We start from the raw sequence: 19,088 nt of genomic DNA on the forward strand, positions 1-19,088 counted from the left end.
GCAGGGATTAAGACGGGAGCCAGGGAAGGAGGGCGGAGGGGAGAGAGGGAGCAGAGAAATGCAGAATGACGACGGGAGAGAGCCGGATTGGAGGGCATCAGAGCAGGAGGAAACTGGGAAAGAAATGGGCTGAGTGTGTCAAGGAAAGGAAGAGGCATTTCTGTTTGCTTTGTTCTATTTTGGTTTTGGTTTTTTAGTATGATGTTTGTTTCCAGAGGTGAAGAGAAATGCAGTTAGCGCTGAATCCTCCCCCAGTGCAGAGGCGCAGCTACAGAAATCCCTCTCCCATCGTCGGTAACCCAGAGGCAAGCTGCAGCTCCCAGATCTAATAAGGAAAACTCAAAATAGCTTCCAGTTAATTCATTCTAATTCGCTCTGTGAACAAGCTTTTCAGCCTTGGTTCCCGGGGTGAGAGGTCCTCAGGACCAAGGGAGATGCCCAAGCAAGGGCCATGCCCACACCTCCCCCTCTAGCCCATGCTCCTCATTCTCGGGACCCCAGAACCTCTGCCTGGGTGGCGCAAGCCCACTCCCAGGGCCCCTGTGGGCCCGCTCCCGTGGTCCACCCTCCCAAGGTGGCCTGTTCCACTGGCAGCGGAGGAATGGCTGCTTGGGGCTGGGCAGTAAGGACAGCATGTGGAGGTGCGGGCTGGGTCAGGCACGTGCATGTGGGCAAGGCCCCTGGCTGGTGGCAGGAACTAAAGGGGGACAGGCCCTGAATGGGGACTGCTTCTCCCTGAATTGCTACATCCTGGTCTGGGGAGTCTGGGAATTCTAAAGTCATGCTTGGCCTTCCAGAATGTTATGAAGGTACATTTGTGAAGCTAGGAGGATGGTACATATTTTATTTAACAGTTTGTTAGCTTGACTTATAGCTTTTAAATATTTAGAGGCATGGTATGTGAATTTTCATTTGAATTCGTGCCCTGTTCCCACTAGCCTGTGACAAAATGCAGATCTGCATGGCATGGATGCCTTTATGTCTAGCTGTGCCTCCAAGTTTCTTTTTGCTCCATATCCCAATCTTCTCTGCCAAGTGCCTTCATTCAAATTCTCTAATATTATGTGTTGGTTAATAAGCCTACCATAGTTACAGCAAGGGCAGAAAAAATGATGCACTGGCCATTTTGTGTTCACTCTATTCTTTTTGGTTGTCTAGTTTCCAACCCCCCTTCTGTGTTTGGGGAGCATCCCAGCCCCACCCCACACATTTTTGTGAACTATGGCAAGGAACAGGGCTCATATCTCAGTTCCAAAGATAGAAATATTAAGAACTTGCTGTGGCAGACACCACCTGTGGTCTCCCTTGCTGTACATTCTCCCCTTCTCCCTTAGTAAGAAAACCCCCAGTGTTTGGCTGGGCACGAGGCTACCTGAGTCAAAGATTACATTTCCCAGACTCTTGTTTGCTAGAAGTGGCCAATTGACCAAGTTGCAACCATTGAGGTGTAAATAATGTGTGCAATTCCAGGAATTGGTTCTAACAGAGGGGTCATCCATCTTACGCCTTTCTCTTTCCTGATGGCTGGAATATGGACTCGATGGCAGGCTCTCAAGCAGCCCCATTGGTCCACAAGGCAGCAAGCAAAGGCGGAATTAAAGGAGCTTCAGAGCAGCCTTGCACTATTTGCCTTCAATATTTTTACATAGAAAAAAATAAATTTCTATTTTGTGTAAGCCACAATTATTTTGTTTTCTATCACATAGAGTGGAACCCAAGCTTTAATAACACATTTGTCTTCCCAGCCTCTCTTGTAGTTAGGGCTCAGCCACTTGTTATCAAAGGCAGGCTCTCCAGGCAGCCTCGGCAGGAAGCTCGAGCTCCTGGGGCAGCAGTGGTTGCATCCAGTGTCCAGATCTAGGAAGTGTGGGGAGGCAAGATGAAATGCCCAGCACTTGGTGTCAGCTATGGGCCCTCCCTGGGCCACTTCTGCCACATGATTTTGGGTACTATTTTTGGCTGCATGGCCTCAACCCTGGGCCTCCAGTCTACCTGGTGATTTTGTGAATTATCCTATATCCTGTTACTAAATTCCCCTTCTGTTTACATCTGCCAGAGTTGGTCAGTAACCTAGCCTTGCCCCCTGTCAAAATACTTTTTACCAATAAGATTTCACCAAGATGGCTGGCTTAGCCATCAAATTAGTCCTCTGAATAATCTGTTAACTCAATGTGACACATGAATTCCATTTAAAACTCAGACTATTCTAACGCCTTTGTCTCTGCAGACGCTTTTAGTGGGGGCAGAATTGAGTTCTTTGGATGATTTGGTGTCTCTCGTCATAGGGAGATGTGCCATCTGCTCGTGGAAGACATGATATTTTTTGGTGGGGGGGAGGAAACAGGATCCAAAATTAAATACAAATTTAATTAAATTAATTCAAAATTAAAATAGAAGTATATTCAAAGGGTAGCAGCTCTTCACTTGTTCAGAGGTGATTTATACAGCAAGCTCAGCCATGGGAACACTGCAAGCAACCAGAAAAGGAGCAAAACCCAACAAAACCCAAAAAACAAGTCAATGAACAAACAATAACCCTCAAAGCAAGACAAAGCAAAAAAGACTGTTCACAGCCAAAATGAATATCACAGAATTCATCCCTTGGAGTTTATGTATTTACTCACAGGCAAGCCATTCTCACCCTCCTTCAGAGCCCGTTGACTCTTCATGTAGACAGACGCAATACAGGGAACAATTTGGGTGAGGAATGTCCCGTTCTGCAGCAGATATGAAAGAGCACTCTAGAAGGGGAGACACTGACACTCTGCCAGGAACGAGAAGACAGGTGTGAGTTTGTGTTAAAGTCAGAGACGAAACCAGAATAACATGCAGATGGAGAAGCCCAGCATAGGAGCCTGTTTAGTGTAACAGTAACCACTCTGTGTTACAGCGCAGTCCAGGAATGGGGGAGGGTGTCCTGAAAACCCTGGGCCTCATGACAAGCTAGGAAAAATTAAACAGTGGGACAGTATCTGCTGTTGGTGAACACAATGGGGAGCCCCTCCGTCGCTGGTGAGAGAATAATCACTTAGAAAACTAGTTTGGCAGCCCCTTGGAGAGCTAAGCATGTGCGGAGTCCTGCATCCAAGAGTTCCATCCCTAAGCATGTGCAGAGAGAAATTCTTGTGCTGGTTATAGGAAACATGTACCAGAAAATCCTTGGCAGTGCGGTTTGCAACAGTATTCAAAATTCCTCAAATATCCATCAGATGAATGAATGCATTGTGGTAGCATCTACAGTGGAATATTACACAGCAGAGAAAAATGAACGTATGAAATCTACACGTGGCAACACAGATGAATCTAAAAACAAAATGTTCAGTGAAAGGAACTATTCTCAAAAAATATATACATAGGATTTAATTTACGTAAAATTCGAGAGCAGGCAAAACTAATTATTAATACATTGTTTAGGGCAGGGATGGGGAAAGTTTTCATGCTGGAAGGCCACATTAATTTAGCTATAATCAAATAAGGCTGCATTCAAGAAACTTCAATTAGATATACCTAAAAAGGTACATTGTTTTGCAAAAATCTAACTACTGTGTACTTAATAATTTCAAAAAATTAAACTGTTTGTTAATTTTAAAGTAAACCTTTTAATGACTTTGTCCTGTCTGCTTTTTGTTGGAAAGCATTTGAATATTTGGTTGCAGCATGGAGGTCCGCAGTTTCAGTTGATCTTCTAGATGGGTATCAGTCATTTGTGACCTTAAGGGTGATTTGGGTTAGGTAGGAGAATGTAGATTTGCAGCAATAAGTGGTTGAAAAGCAAGAAAGCATTTTAGGGGCATGTTGTCAAAGGCGTGGTTGTTCTACTCCTGGGACTATAGGCACGTGCCATGATGCCTAGCTGATTTTTGTATTTTTAGTAGAGATGGGGTCTCACTCTTGCTCAGGCTGGTCTTGAACTCCCGACCTCAGGTGATCCTCCTGCTTTGGCCTCCCAGAGTGCTAGGATTGCAGGTGTGAGCCACCACGCCCAGCCCCTCTCTCTCTTTCTTTCTACTCTAAGTGCTCAATGCTGTCACGTTTTCTCAGTCTCCCCTATTGGGAGGAAGAAAACAAAACAAAACACCGACTTATAAACACAATTGCACGAAAGCCTTGGCTGTTTCATTTGTTCCTTCTTTCAGGCCTCTCCCTCCATCATTCTCTGCCCCTGGTTGCTGGACATGGTTCTACAGACAAACGTTCCAACCTAGGCTCAGACCCTCAGAACCAACCCTGGGCCTTGGCTAAGGGTCCACAGCCGTCTTTTCAGCCAGTCCTACTTTGAGGCCTCGAGACACTGTGCCAGACTTTGTGCTAACAGCCATATGAGTTAAGCATTATGTCCCCATTTTACAGACAGGGGCGTTGAGGCTCCTAGTTAAGGTCACACAGGAAGCACTCAAACCCAGGCTTGTTGGACTTTAAAACTGAATGATAGTCACTTAGTAAAGGTGTTTCTCATTGTGTCCCTGAATCATCTCCCTCCATCACCACTCCCTATTAAGAGATTGATTCCTCCAGGCTGAAAGAATTTCAATTTTCAAGAGTCTCCATTAGAATGCAAGAGCCCCTGGGAAATATAATCCCCTAAACCTTTATTTTATAACCCTAGAGTGAGGAGGGTTTAGCAGACCAGCTCTATGGGAGGACACCCTTGGGGAGGACCTGGGGACAGGAGAGAGAGGGACAGAATGAAAATGTCTAATTCTCTGAGGACCCCTTTCTCTGGTGCTTTGATCAGCCCAATGTTAGCTTCTCACCTGATTCCCGGGGGCCTTAAGACTGGTAATTTCCAGAGAGCTATTTTGGGAGTGCAATTATCCTAAGGGTGCCTTCATCTCCCTGGAGAACTGTCTAGTAAGCTTCCCGGAGCCAGCAGCTGCACGTGCTGCCTGGAGATGCCGAGTGGGCAGGGCCACATTGCTCTTTCCTTCCCGCAGGACCCTGACTTCTGCAGCTCAGAGGGCTGCGCTCCTTGCAAGATGGGTCTGAGTGGGGTGTGGGGGGGTGGTCAGGGGAGGGGTTCAAATTCTACCAGCTGAACTGGCCCCTAGTTGTCATGGCAACCTCTCCTTGAGCCAATCTTATGTTGCTCTGGGTGTTTCTGAAGACGAGCTGTAAGTTCCTGACTGACAGGGTTGATTTAGACTGGATGAGGGACCCTCTAGAATATCTGTAGTCCCCAGCCCATGAGCCACAGCCCAGTATGGGTCTGTGGCCCGTTAGGAAACAGGCTGCGTGCATCACTGCCTGAGCTCTGCACCCACCTCCCCACGACACTCTACCCCCCACCCCCATTCTGTGGAAAAACTGGCTTTCATGAAACTGGTCCCTGGTGCCAAAAAGGTTGGGGACCACCGTGAAGGGGCCACCACATTTCTGGCTTTGACACCTTAGCTTTCCAGGATGCAACTTCAAGAATTGATATTTTTCTTTCTGACTTAGCACAGAGGTCTCTTTGCTGACCTGCAGGAATAAACTCGATATTCCCCGAGCATCAGTGATGCCTGAGTCAGGGCCTGAAGGCAGGTGACAAACATCCCCTGTACACAGGACCGTTCCATGGGTTCCCCTCCACCGTCTCTCTCCCACCCTGCCTCGGCGCTGGATCCATGTCGACTGCTCCCCTTTCCTGCGTGTCTTCCAGGACACAGGAGCAGAAATGATAGTAACATCTAGGGAGTAGTCCGTCCCCCCGCGGGGCATTGTGGCGGGGGGACTTTTCACGCCTCGTTTGTCCGCACCACCATCACGTGAGGTACAGGCGAGGACTTCCCGTGCACGTGAGGGCACCGACGTTCGTGGAAGTCGGTGGCTTGCCCGGGGTCACCGAGCTGGGCTGTGTGGTAGAACCTGGATCTTAGCCCGGGTTGCCTGATCATCGAGCCATTAGCACACTGCCTTTCAGTATGACCTTCAGTACAGCACCCACGTATGGTGGCATGTGTAAACGTAGCCAGAGGAAACACAAGCGTGGCCCAAGATGGAGGGCCGCCCCCTTCACTGCCACTTCTGCACTGAGTGCCCCGGGGAGAAAACAAGTACGTCTGCGTGTGAATGTGTCTACCCTGCCACGATTTAGTTATCTGGAATAAATAGCCACCTGCCTTCTAGAAAGTACATTTTATTTAAAACCGCAATGCCATGATATGCAGTCTTTTTAGACTTGTGATGCTCTGTTGCTTTTTGTTGTTATTGCTGTTTGTTTCTTCTTTTGGCTTTGTAATATCCCTTTTGTAAAAGAACGTTTATCTGTGATATTACATTTAAGTTAAAAAATGTTCGAAGTCTTCAACAGAACCTCATAAGTGGAGATGCCTAAAGATGTTTCACAATCACAGTGATAACACCACTACCAAAAGCAAGTGGAGCAGCTCACTCGACTAAATGTGTGCGTTCCTGCACCGCCCCCCAGATTCCCAGGTTGAAATCCTAACCCCCGGTGTGATGATACTAGGAGGGGGGGGCCTTTGGTAGGTGATTGGTTCATGAGGGGCCTACCAATGGATTCTGTCATTGCAGCCCGAAGGGACTAAGACACCAGGTGTGTTCACCTTTTGAAAATTCATTGAGCTGTACACTTAAGATTTGTGTTCTTTTAGGCCGGGTGCAGTGGCTCACGCCTGTAATCCTAGCACTCTGGGAGGCCGAGGCGGGCGGATTGTTTGAGCTTAGGAGTTCAAGACCAGCCTGAGCAAGAGCGAGACCCGCCCCCCGTCTCTACTAAAAATAGAAAAATTATATGGACAGCTAAAATATATATAGAAAAATTAGCTGGGCATGGTGGCGCATGCCTGTAGTCCCAGCTACTCAGGAGGCTGAGGCAGAAGGATAGTTTGAGCCCAGGAGTTTGAGGTTGCTGTGAGCCAGGCTAACGCCATGGCACTCTAGCCTGGGCAACAAAGGGAGACTCTGTCTCAAAAAAAAAAAAAAAAAGAAAAGAAAAGAAGATTTGTGTGCTTTTTTGTTTGTATGTTATACTTTGATAACAATTCATTTAAATATTTTTTAAAAATGGAAGAATGCGTGCTCTCTCTGAATGGTGTGCAAATTAGGGTGCTGGTGTTCCTGATCACTGTTTTTTGGTGGAGTCAATGGTCTCTGATCCTGGCTCTCAGGCAGAGCTCTTAGGGCCCCTACAGGGGCTGCCCCTGCAGCCACACCCCTGTGAAGAGCTTTCCCAGGGGGTCTGGTGCTCCCTGCCATTTAGCTTCCAGGGGCTCGTAATGTAGGGTTTGCACAGTGTTGAATGTAAAGACTTCATGTGTGTGTGTGCGTGTGTGTGCATGTGCACGAGTGCAGGACAGAGGCCAGCCAACAAGTCTGACAGCAGTTAGGTTGTTTTTATTTGTATCTTGGCTCCAGCACATACTGGCTGCGTGACCCTGGGAGAGTTCCTTAATCTTTCTGAATCTGCCTCCTCGTTTGCAGAGTGAAGATGATAACAAGGCCCATATCATAGAACTTCACGAGGAGTGACTAAATAGGGGAACATATGTAAAGGACTTAGCCCAGAACCTGGTACACAGCAAACATAAAAATAATGTATGAAATCAGAATGCCTGGGCATGAGGCATGCAGTCTTAACAAGGTCCGGAGATGATGCTGATGCACAGCCAAGGTCAACAATTACACTCTGACCTGGCCTCCGCTCCCACTACTGCACCATGGAAGATCTAGAAGGTTAATTCCCTTCTCTCCCGCTCTCACAGATTACAGCAGAGGTCAGAGTGTGACTCCTGTCCTTGGGAGCTAACTGCTCACAAAGGAATGGCCCGATGACATGCACTGTTGGGAAGGGGCACAGAACTCCTGGGCTTTGGTTTCAGCCTTGTCCCCGTGTCTCTGGGGCTTATTTTTCACACATGTAAAATGAGGGGGATGAACTGGATGATTTCTGAAGTCCTCCCATCCCTGACATTCTATGAATCCATAAGTGTGCCCCTAAAAACACTGTCCTGTAAAACTCAACAATTAGAAAACAAACAACCCAATTAAAAAATGGGCAAAAGGCCTGAATAGACATTTCACCAAAGAAGACATACAAATGGCAAAGAAACATATGAGAAGATGCTCAACATTATACCTCTTATGAAAATGAAAATTAAAAGAATGAGATACCAATATACTCCTATTAGAATGAACAACACACAAAACACTGACAACACCAAATGCTGGTGAGGATGTGGAGCAACAGGAACTCTCATGCATTGCTGGTGGGAATGCAAAGTGGTACAGACACTCTGGAAGACAGTTTGGAGTCTTTTGCAAAACCAAACATATGATCTGGCGATCATGCTCCTTGGTATTTACTCAAAGGAGTTGAAAATTTATATCCACACAAAAACCTGCACATGGATGTTGATAGCAGTTTTGTTTATAATTGCCAAAACTTGCAAGCAACTAGGATGCCCTTCAGTAAACGAGGAAATAAATAAACTGTGGTACATCCAGACAATGGACTATATTCAGCACTAAAAAGAAAGGAGCTATCAAGCCATGAAACTTATTCATACTAGTAAGTGACAAAAGCCAATCTGAATGGCTATATACTATATGATTCCAACTGTATGACATTCTAGAAAAGGCAAAACTACAGAGACAGTAAAAGAATCAGCATTTGCCACAATTAGGAGGGAGGAGGGAATGAATGGGCAGAGGCCAGAGGATTTTCAGGGCAGTGAAACTATTCTGTGTGATGCTGCAATGGTGGAACATGTCATAATATATTTGTCCAAATCCATAGAATGTAACACCAAGAATGAACCTTAACGGAAATTACGGACTTTGAGCAATAATGATGTGTCTATGTAGGGTCGTCCATCGTAACAAATGTACCACTGTGGTGGGGGATGTTGACAGTGGGGAAGGCAGGGGGGATGTGAGAAATCTCTGTACCTTCCACTCAATTTTGCTGTGAACCTAAAATTGCTCTAAAAAACAGTCTGCTTAAAACAAAACAAACAATAAAAATGCTGTATCATGTGTGGTTAAGAGCACAGGCTTTGGAGCCAGACTCTTTGTGCTTGAGTCTTGGCTCTGACTCCTAACTAGCTGTGACAGTCAACAAGTAAGCTAAACATTCTGTGCCTCAGTTTCCACATTTGTAAATTAGGAAGGGCCCACATTCAAACCCTAGCAGTCCCACTCAAGGTTTTTCAGTAGGTAAGAAGCACAATTTGGATCCAGCTCTTCGGCCTCAAAGCCATGTTTGCTCTATGAAGTCTTAGCTTTCTCCCTTTGCTGGATGTGAACGGGTTGCTGCAGTAGGTATCACTGGCTACATCTCTAGCGGCCCCTTCCCACTCCCTGCTGGCAGAGCCTCGATTTATTTAGTTCAGGTCCCCATGCCCTCTCCAAGTGACTCAAATCTAAACCAGTCATGATCATCCCAGCACCCTCGACAAAGATTGGTCTAGAGGTGGGCATGAGATAGGAGGGAAGGGGAAGTCTGACGAAGAGGTTCTCCTGCTCTTAAAAACTGAGTAAAGAAGACACTGTCTTCTTTTGTGGGCAGTTAGAGTTTTGAATTTTCACTGGGCTCATGTTGTTTTGATGCCTGCATTACTGCTCATGGTAGTCTTTAGAAGAGTGCCCTGGCCAGCTTCCTTGACTCTGGGCCTATGGGCCTTGGCCCATGTCTGGATGGCACCGAGGCTGGATCTGTGGTTTGATGGCCCTTGGCTGCAGGTCACACCAGCCCGAGGCAGGGAGCCTCCGCCCAGGGAGAGGGTGCAGCTGTCCCAGCTGGATGTGCCTGAGTGGCTGGCCAAGTGGTGGCCCAGTATGTGGACTCAGACCCCCAGCTGCTCTCAGAGAAGGCTGACAGCCAAGCCCTGGGCCACCCATGTGCTTTCCTTGATGCTTCAGTAACAGTGGGAGGAAGGGTGATCGGCAGATGAAACCTCCGTAAGGGAGCTTCCTCCCTGGACCATGCTTACCAGGCACTGGGGCTTGCAAAAACCCTTTCTTCTTTGAGAGGTCCAGTCCCAAGGAGTAACCTACAGTGACCAGAAACCAAGTTTTCACACCTGGACATTAACCCCTTAGCTCCTAGTACTGTGGCCAGCTTCCCAAATGGGTTCAGCCTTAATTGAATGGTTAACATCAACAGCACAGGACGATTACATGGTATTTCTATTTTCAAAGTCTTTCTTCTTTGTTTCGCTTTATTCTTTTGGCAACCCAGCGAGGACGGTAAGGGAAGGATTACCAACCTGCTAAGCGACGCTGGGAAATGCCTTGATTCTGCACCTACCCAATCCCATGCAGGCCTGGGATTAGGTGCATCCATTTGTGGTCCCATTTAGTCCTCACGGTGACCCCAGCAGTAGGAATTACTGCCTTTACTTGAGCAAAAAGGATAGTGAGTCTCAAAGAAGAGAAGTTGTGACCCTGGGATTTGAATCCAGCACTGTTTCCACCACTCCAGGCTGCCTGTGTCGCATGACTTTTCTGGGTCTCAGTTTCCTAGATGGAAAATTAAAGAGTTGTAATATGGAATCTCTAAGGTCAATTTTGGGTCAAACTTCATGATTCTATGAATATCATCCTTTGCCAGTAAAAAATGGAATTGAAGTCAAGGTAGGTGAGCCCTGCTTAAAATCAGATCTCTGGGCCCCTTCTCACTGTTTGAGCAAGGGACAATTGGAGTGGCTTCTGGTACTAGAGAATCACGGATTAACACAGCACATCAAGTTGGTTTCGGTGCCTTTGTCTGTTTAGCGTCCAGGCAGTCTTTACTGCTGCCAGCAGCTTGTCCCTTTAAAAAAGTTTCAGCCTCTCCTCCCAGGCAAGCAGCAGCCTGAGACTCTGACCCAGGCTGGATATCTTGCGGGTCGAGATCCAAACCATAGCGTCTAAGAGCTGCCTCCCTGAGGCCTTACTATGCGGTAAGCACTGTTCCAAGTGGGCAGTAACTCATTAAATCTTTATAATACTCTATGGGTTGGATATTGTCACACATACCCCATTTTAATGATGATGAAATTGAGCACAGAGAGGTTCAGTAACTTGCCCAAGGCCACACAGCAGTATGCATCAGAGACAGGATGCAAACAGAGGCAGTCTGGTTCCAGAGACCACACTCTACCACTGTGCTCTACTGCCTTGTATGATGCATTAAGTTTAAAGACCAGGTGACTCAGTGAAAACTGCGTATATGGCCATGGATGACAAACTGAGACACCAAGAGGGTTTGGAAGAATTATGGCCGAGTGGTGGAGTCTGAAGAGATGCCCTGTAGCACTGAAACTTTGACCTGTGGGAGGAAGGAAATGTGGAAGGAGTTTCTCTGCCCCAAAACAAGTTCCAAGGAAGGCTTTTTAAAGGCGACCTGCCCCTGTACCCCTGAGTGGATAGCCCTGGGGCACAAAGCTGATTTGGATAGGAGTTTTTGACAAATAGAAGAAGGTTGGTTCCAATGGTTTTTCTACATGTCTCTTAATACTCCTTTGCACCCTTGTAATTATTTAGTTAATTAGCTAATTTTTCATTCACCTAACGACTGGGGCCAGCATTGTTCATCATTTTGTGATATGAGCCCTGCGCATAGAGATAATCAAATATTTGTTGAATCAATCCATGATTGAATGAAGGGATGAATAAAAATCCAACCCTGTGGTCTGAAATATACTCAGAGCTCTTGGGGAAGGACCTCAAAGGGGAAAGCACAAACATAACAAGTTGGCATTTGAGGAAGTATTTTAAAGGAAAGGCAGGCTTTAACAAGGAGGAAGGAGAGGATTAGGGAGGTGTATTTAAGAGAGAAAGAAACACTGGCAGGAGGCGGAGGGTAGGGGAATTGTGGGCACAAAACCTGAAAGGGAGCCTGTGAACCCGGCCAGGGCTACCAAAGAGCCCTTGTCCCGATGCCTCCGATGCCTCCCGCTGGAGGGCCTGTGGCCTCCCTCAGCGCCCCCTCCCAGCCGCCATCCCATCCCAGAGGCCAGCCTCCAGATGTACCCTCTTCCAGGAGTGTGTTCTAATTGTAAACATTCTAGCCTCACTTTTTGAGGACAGCAGATTCTCCCGGTTCCGAGCGTGGGGACCTATTCTCTGGGGGTGTCCGTGGGTGAGTTTGCATGAGCCCAACTACCAGGCTGGGAGAGGTGCTCTCAGGAAGGCACACTTTGGCTGACTTAGGGCAGTGTGCTCAGAAATGCAGGCGTCAAAACCTGGCATGGATCTCCTGGAGCTGGAAGAGCCTTCCTAGAAGTGACAGTCCCGCCCCTTCCTCCTCTGCCCCCCAACCCCCCACCCCCACCCCCACCCACACAAATGTCCAGTCACATCGGCCCCCTTGGCTCCTTTCCACACCTTTCTCTGCCACACCACCAAGATTGTTGAGTGCAAGAGGAAACGCCACCTCCCACAGAAAACCTAGGGGACTTTTTTTTTTCCTTCAATAAACATTTGCTGAAATAACTTTTTATTGGTGGTTGTTTTAAAACACATAGCAGAGAAAGAGTCCTGAGAATTATTCCCACCATAACTTTTGTTCAGCTAGATCTGTGTCATCAATGTGGGCCTCAATTTCCTCATCTATAAAACACGACTCCTTGCTCACTTTCATCTTCTACAAGTTTGTGCTGCACAAGATGTGACCGATAATTGCATTTCTACTCAGCATCTGTTCAACATATATTCTTTAAGTGCCAACAGCACTTAAAGAAAATTATCGGGGATACAAAAGAAATTATTTCTGGCCCCTGCCCATGATTTATTCATTAGTGTCCATTGAGTGCCAAGCTCATGGTAGGGGCTATAGGAGTTTTAAAAACTTAAAATGTCGTCCCCACTTCTAAGGTAACTTCAAGTCCATTGGAATGACAATACACATGTGAAATAAGGAGAACAATTTAAAATGGCATATAATTAGATGTCAGAAGGGAAGGTCAAAAGAGGGAGAAATCACTATGGGTTTAACAGATCTAATTAGCTGACACAGCAGTGGGGCTTGGGCTGGCTGAAACACAATGCTGATGGTCATGATGATGATGATGATGATGGTGATGAATATAGCCAAATTTATTGGGCTTTTTAGCATGTGGCAGGTTGATATGGCACTTCATAAGTATCATATTTAATCCTTACATCAACCCCCTAGGGTAGGCACCATATTGCTCCCATTTAACTAGTGAGGAAACTGAGGTACAAGCGTTTTATGGAGGAATCTGATCAATCTATAATCACACGTTCTGGGAGTGGAGGGACAGGAATTAAAAAGAAAGGAAAAAGTACAGAAGGGTCTTCAATTCCTCTAGAAGCAGCATTGTGTGAATGCTAAGTGGAAACATCTTTGTAGTATTGATATAATATCTAATGTCTACATTTTCAGATTTAACTCCCTCCTTTAAAAATAACTTGAGGCCCCTTGACTATATGTCTCTAAAATTATAATATACCTTCCAGATCTTAGCTAATACAACAAATTCATCTCAGATCTTATTTCTGTGTTATAGGTGACTGTACTGGCAACACAGTTTGACTTCCATGACAATGGGGAGGCCTGTGTTAAGGGGGAGAGGATTTCAGGAGCCCTGAGATTTTGTGTCTGTGCCTTCCTTTCTTCCATCTTCTGGGGTACCCTTTGTCTCCTAACTTCTTTGCCTCCTTTTATGTCCCTAGTTCATTCATTATCAGCATCTCCTAAGACTGACTCCTAGACCAGCTTCTGTTCACTCATTCATTAATTCAACACTCCTGTGCTAATCAGCTATGATTTAAAATTTAATATGACTAAAACATCATCTTTGATCTAAAGGAGTTTGATCAGGATTTATAGTCCTGGCGTCAACTTCAGGAACCACCTATATATGGATGACTTGCACAATGACATCCCCCACATGGGTCTTTTATCCTCTTGCCATGTGTTTTCAGGACATATTTTGAAATGTAATATTCTAGGAGAAGAATGCATCAGCTTTTCCCTATATCACTCATGTCCTATTTCCCCATTCTTATGAATATCATTCATCTTCCTGGGCCTCCAGTCTTTCATTCTTTATGGGAAGGGATGATATCTTCTCTTTGCTTTGCCTCCTCAAATAGGGTGGTACATGGTGCATGACTCATAGCAAACTTCAAACAAGGCTGTCTGACTAAATTATTCAAATGCCTAACTGAACCCTGAGTGGTGAGAAGGCAGCTCAGTGCAGGTCTGTATTTAGTCTCTCAGAGATTGAGTGGCATTTGATGGATGAAGCAAGAATAGCAAACAGGTAAAATTCCATGGTGTCAGTTCAGCAGTCCTTTATAGCTTGACTTTGGTTCATTTTATTCACATATTTGTCAGCATTCTTTTTGTGGGAAGTGTCAGAAAACCTGACTGAAACTATTTAAGCAAGAAAGAGAAAGGGGATGTATTGACTCAAACACTGTGAAGTCCAAACACCAATTCAGCATGTTCTCATGGCTTGTTAGATTCAGGGACTCAAATGATGAGCTCATGGCTATTTCTCTTTTTATGTGTCTCGGCTGTCTTTTTCTCTGTGTTGGTTTCTTTCTCAGCTAGGCTCTTGTCACATGACAGGAAAAATGGCCACCGACAGCCCAAACTACATCCTGGCACTGATGTTTTAAAGGAAAGGAACTCTCCTTTTCCTTGGCATTTACATATCAAATCTCAGAGAAGAATCTGATTGGCCCTGTTTGGATCATGTGTTCATCCCTGAACCAATCACTGTGGCTTTGGACATGGACTACTCTAATTGGCCAACTCAGGGCTCACATCCACACACCTATGTGGGGATGATAAGGCACTAGGACTGACACCCCCCCACCCCAGGGCTACAGGAAGGAGGGAGAGGAGTGGTTCTCCAAAGAAAAGAGTGCTGAGGAGAACGACATACATCCACTACACTCCTCCGCTCCCTAACTGCACCTGCCTCAGAATTTTAACCAGAGAAGTTACCATTCCTTCTCCCTCCAAGCCTTATTGTGTTGGGAAATTAAGAGAAGATGCTGGGCTTTCCCAGAGATGGCTGTATTTCTATGGGTGCTGATTTATTCTTAAACCTTTAGACATGTTTTATAAAATTCTCATTAGCGGTTATTGGAAGAGAAGCTGCCCATTCCCAGCTCACAGATTTTCTTCTCAAATATTTCAGCCTTGAATATATGCATATACATGTCTATATGTATATATATTTACATATATATGAATTTTTAAAAACTTTAAACCAGATACCTAACCCTTTCACTCCCCCCCCCACCAAATCACTACCATGTAACTTCCCCTCCTACCCTAGGGAAGAGTGTGGGAGGCTGGTTTCTGCTGGTCTCTCTTGGTGGGTGTTTGATTGATCAAAGGAAGAGCAGCATGAAGAAATCACCATAAACAGGTCTCTGTAATTTCCAGACTATACAATAGCTAGTCTCAATTTCTTGTTTGATTTCATGATACCATTCTGCCCTTCATCCTAAGAAATCTGCATGGCATATGTTTTTGTTGACAGATATTGAGAGGCAAGGACTTGCAAAATCAAATGCCCCTGGGGGTCATGTAGGCTGGGTGGAGACTGTGTTAAACTGGGGTGTTTAAGTCCCATCTCAAGGGGCACCTTATAGAGGGCTCCAGCCCACTTTTGCCATAGGGAATGCATGCTGTGGTAGATATTAATTGTTCACTAATTTCTAGCTCCCTTCTTCTCCATGGTGCATAAGAGGACTGACCTTCCCTTGCCTCTTTGAAATTAAGAATGGCCACGTGACTTGCCTTGGCCAAGGAAATGTAACCTAAAGTGACGTGTGTCACTCCTGGAGGAAAGATTTAACTTCTAGTGCTTGGCCCTCACTACTTCTCTCTCTTTCTCTGCCATGGTGACCATGAATGCATTTGTTGATATAGAGACGCAATACTGAGCCATTACCTATAGGACAGCTGCCCTGGGAATCAACTAGATCCACAATTGTCTTGTGTGGGTGAGAAGTAAGCCTTTCTTGTGTCAAGTCACTGAGTTTTTGGGGATGCTTGCTACTGCAGCAAAACCTAGCCAATCTTGACTATCACATATGCCCAATGTTGCCTGACTTTGATTTTTTTTTAAGAAAAGTTATAAATCTAGATTATTATGTAAAATCTTAGATATCTTAATGTAATAGTGAGCCAGAAAAGCCTAACTCAGCCTGCCAGCTACTAGTTTGTAATTTTGGTCTACACAGTTTGAGTAGAGAATGGAGCAGTAATCCTATCTGAACCCCTATGGTGCGTACAGTCTGGGTCACGTAATTAGCTCTTAGCTACTCTTAGTCTTGCTGTTCGTTAATTTGTAAGTCATTCTCTCTAATTAGGTGGGAAGTGGGGACAGGTAAGAAATCATGTCTTAAACTTTGTGTACCTCATAGGCACACAATAGACTGTCAGTAAATACTAGTATGAAGACTAGTGGATTGATTACTCAGAACTAGCACTTTCTTCTTTGTTATTGGAGGAACAGTTCTGGGGGGCAAATTATTTTACCTCACCATTTCCCTTTTTCCTCTTTGCAAAGTGTTTGGAATTCATTGATGTCCATTAAGCTTTAAAACACAATAGTCCAAATAAATCAGAGATGCAAAACCAAATGCATTAATCAGGAATTTTCTAATTGCAAGTAGTGGGAAACCTACATTTAAACTGCCTTAGACTGATCACTCGTCTGTCCCTAAGAGCCACTAGTAGATCAGCTCCATCCAGCAACTGCAGGGAGAAGCAGACCAATGTCCGCATAAAGGAGCCAGTTTATGGCCTCTCCTTCCAGCCACTTCCAAAGGCAGTGACTACGTAAAGGGGCCTGGTAGGGGGTAATGTGGCTGGAAGGGAGGTCTTGAAGCCATGTTCCCATAGCATCCTACATAAAATTGAAAAACATTCATTTCAAATAACAGGGAAGGCTAATGAATATTATAGAGAGGTGAAGGGGGCTAAAGACCCCCCAAGTCACCTCTTGGTGCCACCCCTGTAGCACATTTAATTTGTGGGGGAAGCAAAGGCCCAGTAGGACTGCTGGTGGCCCAGCCACAGTCCATAGTGGGCCCTGGAGAGGACCCGCTCTAACCACACACGCTAATTATTGGTCCCTGTACAAAGATCAGTTTAGTTTATTCAAAGTCCCAGCCGAAGACGCATAAAGGAACATTGCCCCTGTTCAGTGTTTTGTTCCATATAAACATCCAGACCCTAGTCTCGTGGGAGAAACGTCATCAGGCAGTTTCACGGTGCTCAACTTTGATCTTTATGCTGCGGTAAAGGTGTAGTTGGCCTTTCTGGGGCTGAGAGTCATGTTCTTCCACAAGACTATCAAATTACTACTCGTTTTTGAATGTATATTCTTTCAGGGTCTTCCTTTCTTCTTACTTGCCAACACCGATGGTGAGAGGGAGGCTGCTGATGGTGAAGGTGAAAATGGTCAGGCAACGTACGGGACTTGGTCTGTCTCTCCTTTCACGCGGGAAGATTTCGCGCACCGGGGAAACACAGATGATAAAGTCTCTGCACTCACAGAGTGCAGGGGGAGACATGCATGTTGGGGTTTGCTCATTTGCTCCCTTCTGTCTCAAGTCTTGTTGTTTCTTTCACTCTGAGCATCTGCACTCCAAGAAGGCATGAACTTTTTCTTTCACTTCCTTTCTTCTATGGGTGATGACCTGACATCACTCTAAGAAGGAGGCCAAAGCTCACAGAGTGTAAACATCATCGCCTCTATCTGGCTTAGGCAAAACGTAGTGGGTTGGCTGGGCACCCAAGGGCTGTGAAGGTAGGAGATGCCAACCCTGAGCCACACTGCTGCCTGAGGGCTCTGACTCTCTGTGCCTTTACATACTGGAGGGCACGGTGGATGTCACATTTCCTCTGGAGTCCCCGTCACTATCGCCTCTCTGGGAGGATAGAAGTCGCAATGGGGAAGAAGGCCATTTGGGGTCTGCTGAGGACTTGGTCTGCTCACTGGTGTGTCCTGAGTGGAAAAGAGAAGCCCGCGGGGGCAGGGCACAGGCCCAGGGGTCAAACTGTGGCAGCCGCAGAGAAAGCGGTGGTCTCAGGCTGCAGCCCTAGAAGACGGGAGGCCGGTGCAGCTGTGCCTCGGGGCTCACGGGCGCTTGCGGTGGCCCGCCTATGGGTAGGGACAGAGGTCCCCAAATGCCTTAATCCTCTGCCCATCCTTCTCCACGGAAAAATAACACAAGCTGGCGAGATCGCCCCCTCACCCACTTGGTCCTGGAGAGTCCAAGGATGAAATTGTGCTGAAATTCTCTCTCTTTCTCAGTTTGGGGAAAAGCGCCCCGGACTGAGGAAGATGGTCACCGCGGGCCATGCGCTAAGGGGCTTTGGACTGTCCCACAGCCTCCCCCTCGCATCTCTCTCCCAGGGCTGCGGCTGTGCCTGGCGGGTGCGAGCCGGGCGGCCGTGCGCGGGGGGTGCTCTTACATAACCGCTCGCCGCGTCCTGCTTTCTCGCGCGCTCCTGAGCCGCGGGGTGGCACAGCCGGGGGACTGGATGGAGCCCGCGCGGGCGCTGCGGGGCCGGGGCCGCCCCTGCGGGGAGAGGAGCACGCGCGGCGGCAGGAGGAGGGCGCCAAAGGCGGCGGGGGAGGTGAAGGTCAGTGGGTGTGAAGCGCCGGATCCACACCCCCTCCTCCCTGTCCCCTCCTTCCCTTCCTCTCCGTCCCCCTCTGACGTCTGGAGCTGGCAGCTCGGCCGGTTCCGCATTCCCGACCCCTCCCCGCCGCCCAGGGGCCGCTATATAGCCGGGGCTGATGCAACCGGTCCCGCCGCCCGCCACAGCCTGCGGGAGGGACGCTCGGCGGCCGCGACGGGGGGCGCTGGCGGCGGCGGACGCTGCAGCGGCGGCGGGGCTGGCGCCGCGGCGGCTCCCAGGCCGGGACGGGCCTGGGCACCGGGCGGAGCTCCGCGGCCGGGCGGCAGCGGCGCGGAGTGGGCACGGCGCCTGCAGCCGGGCCCCGGCCCCGAGGGCGCCGCCTCCGCCCGCGGCTTCTGCACGGTGGGTGCCAGGGCGCGCGGGGGGCGCCGGGCGGGGCGGGGCGGGGCGCGCCGGCCGTGGGCACCTGGGACAGCCGCCCCCGCCGAGCCCCGGAGCCCGGCCCCGCGGGGAGCTC

The 19,088-nt window shown here is 47.5% G+C and overlaps 1 protein-coding gene across 1 annotated transcript in view; it reads left to right on the forward strand.

Moving 5' to 3' along the window:
• Positions 1-18,867: 18,867 nt before the first annotated feature.
• The window catches only part of JDP2 (Jun dimerization protein 2), a 37,729-nt gene continuing 37,508 nt past the window's right edge, over positions 18,868-19,088 (forward strand). Inside the window, exon 1 of the mRNA XM_069465134.1 lies at positions 18,868-18,973. The gene's annotated coding sequence lies outside the window, so the exon portion shown is untranslated. The remainder of the gene's footprint in view (positions 18,974-19,088) is intronic.

This window comes from Eulemur rufifrons, chromosome 2, assembly GCF_041146395.1.
Source record: "Eulemur rufifrons isolate Redbay chromosome 2, OSU_ERuf_1, whole genome shotgun sequence".
Lineage (NCBI taxonomy): Eukaryota > Metazoa > Chordata > Mammalia > Primates > Lemuridae > Eulemur > Eulemur rufifrons.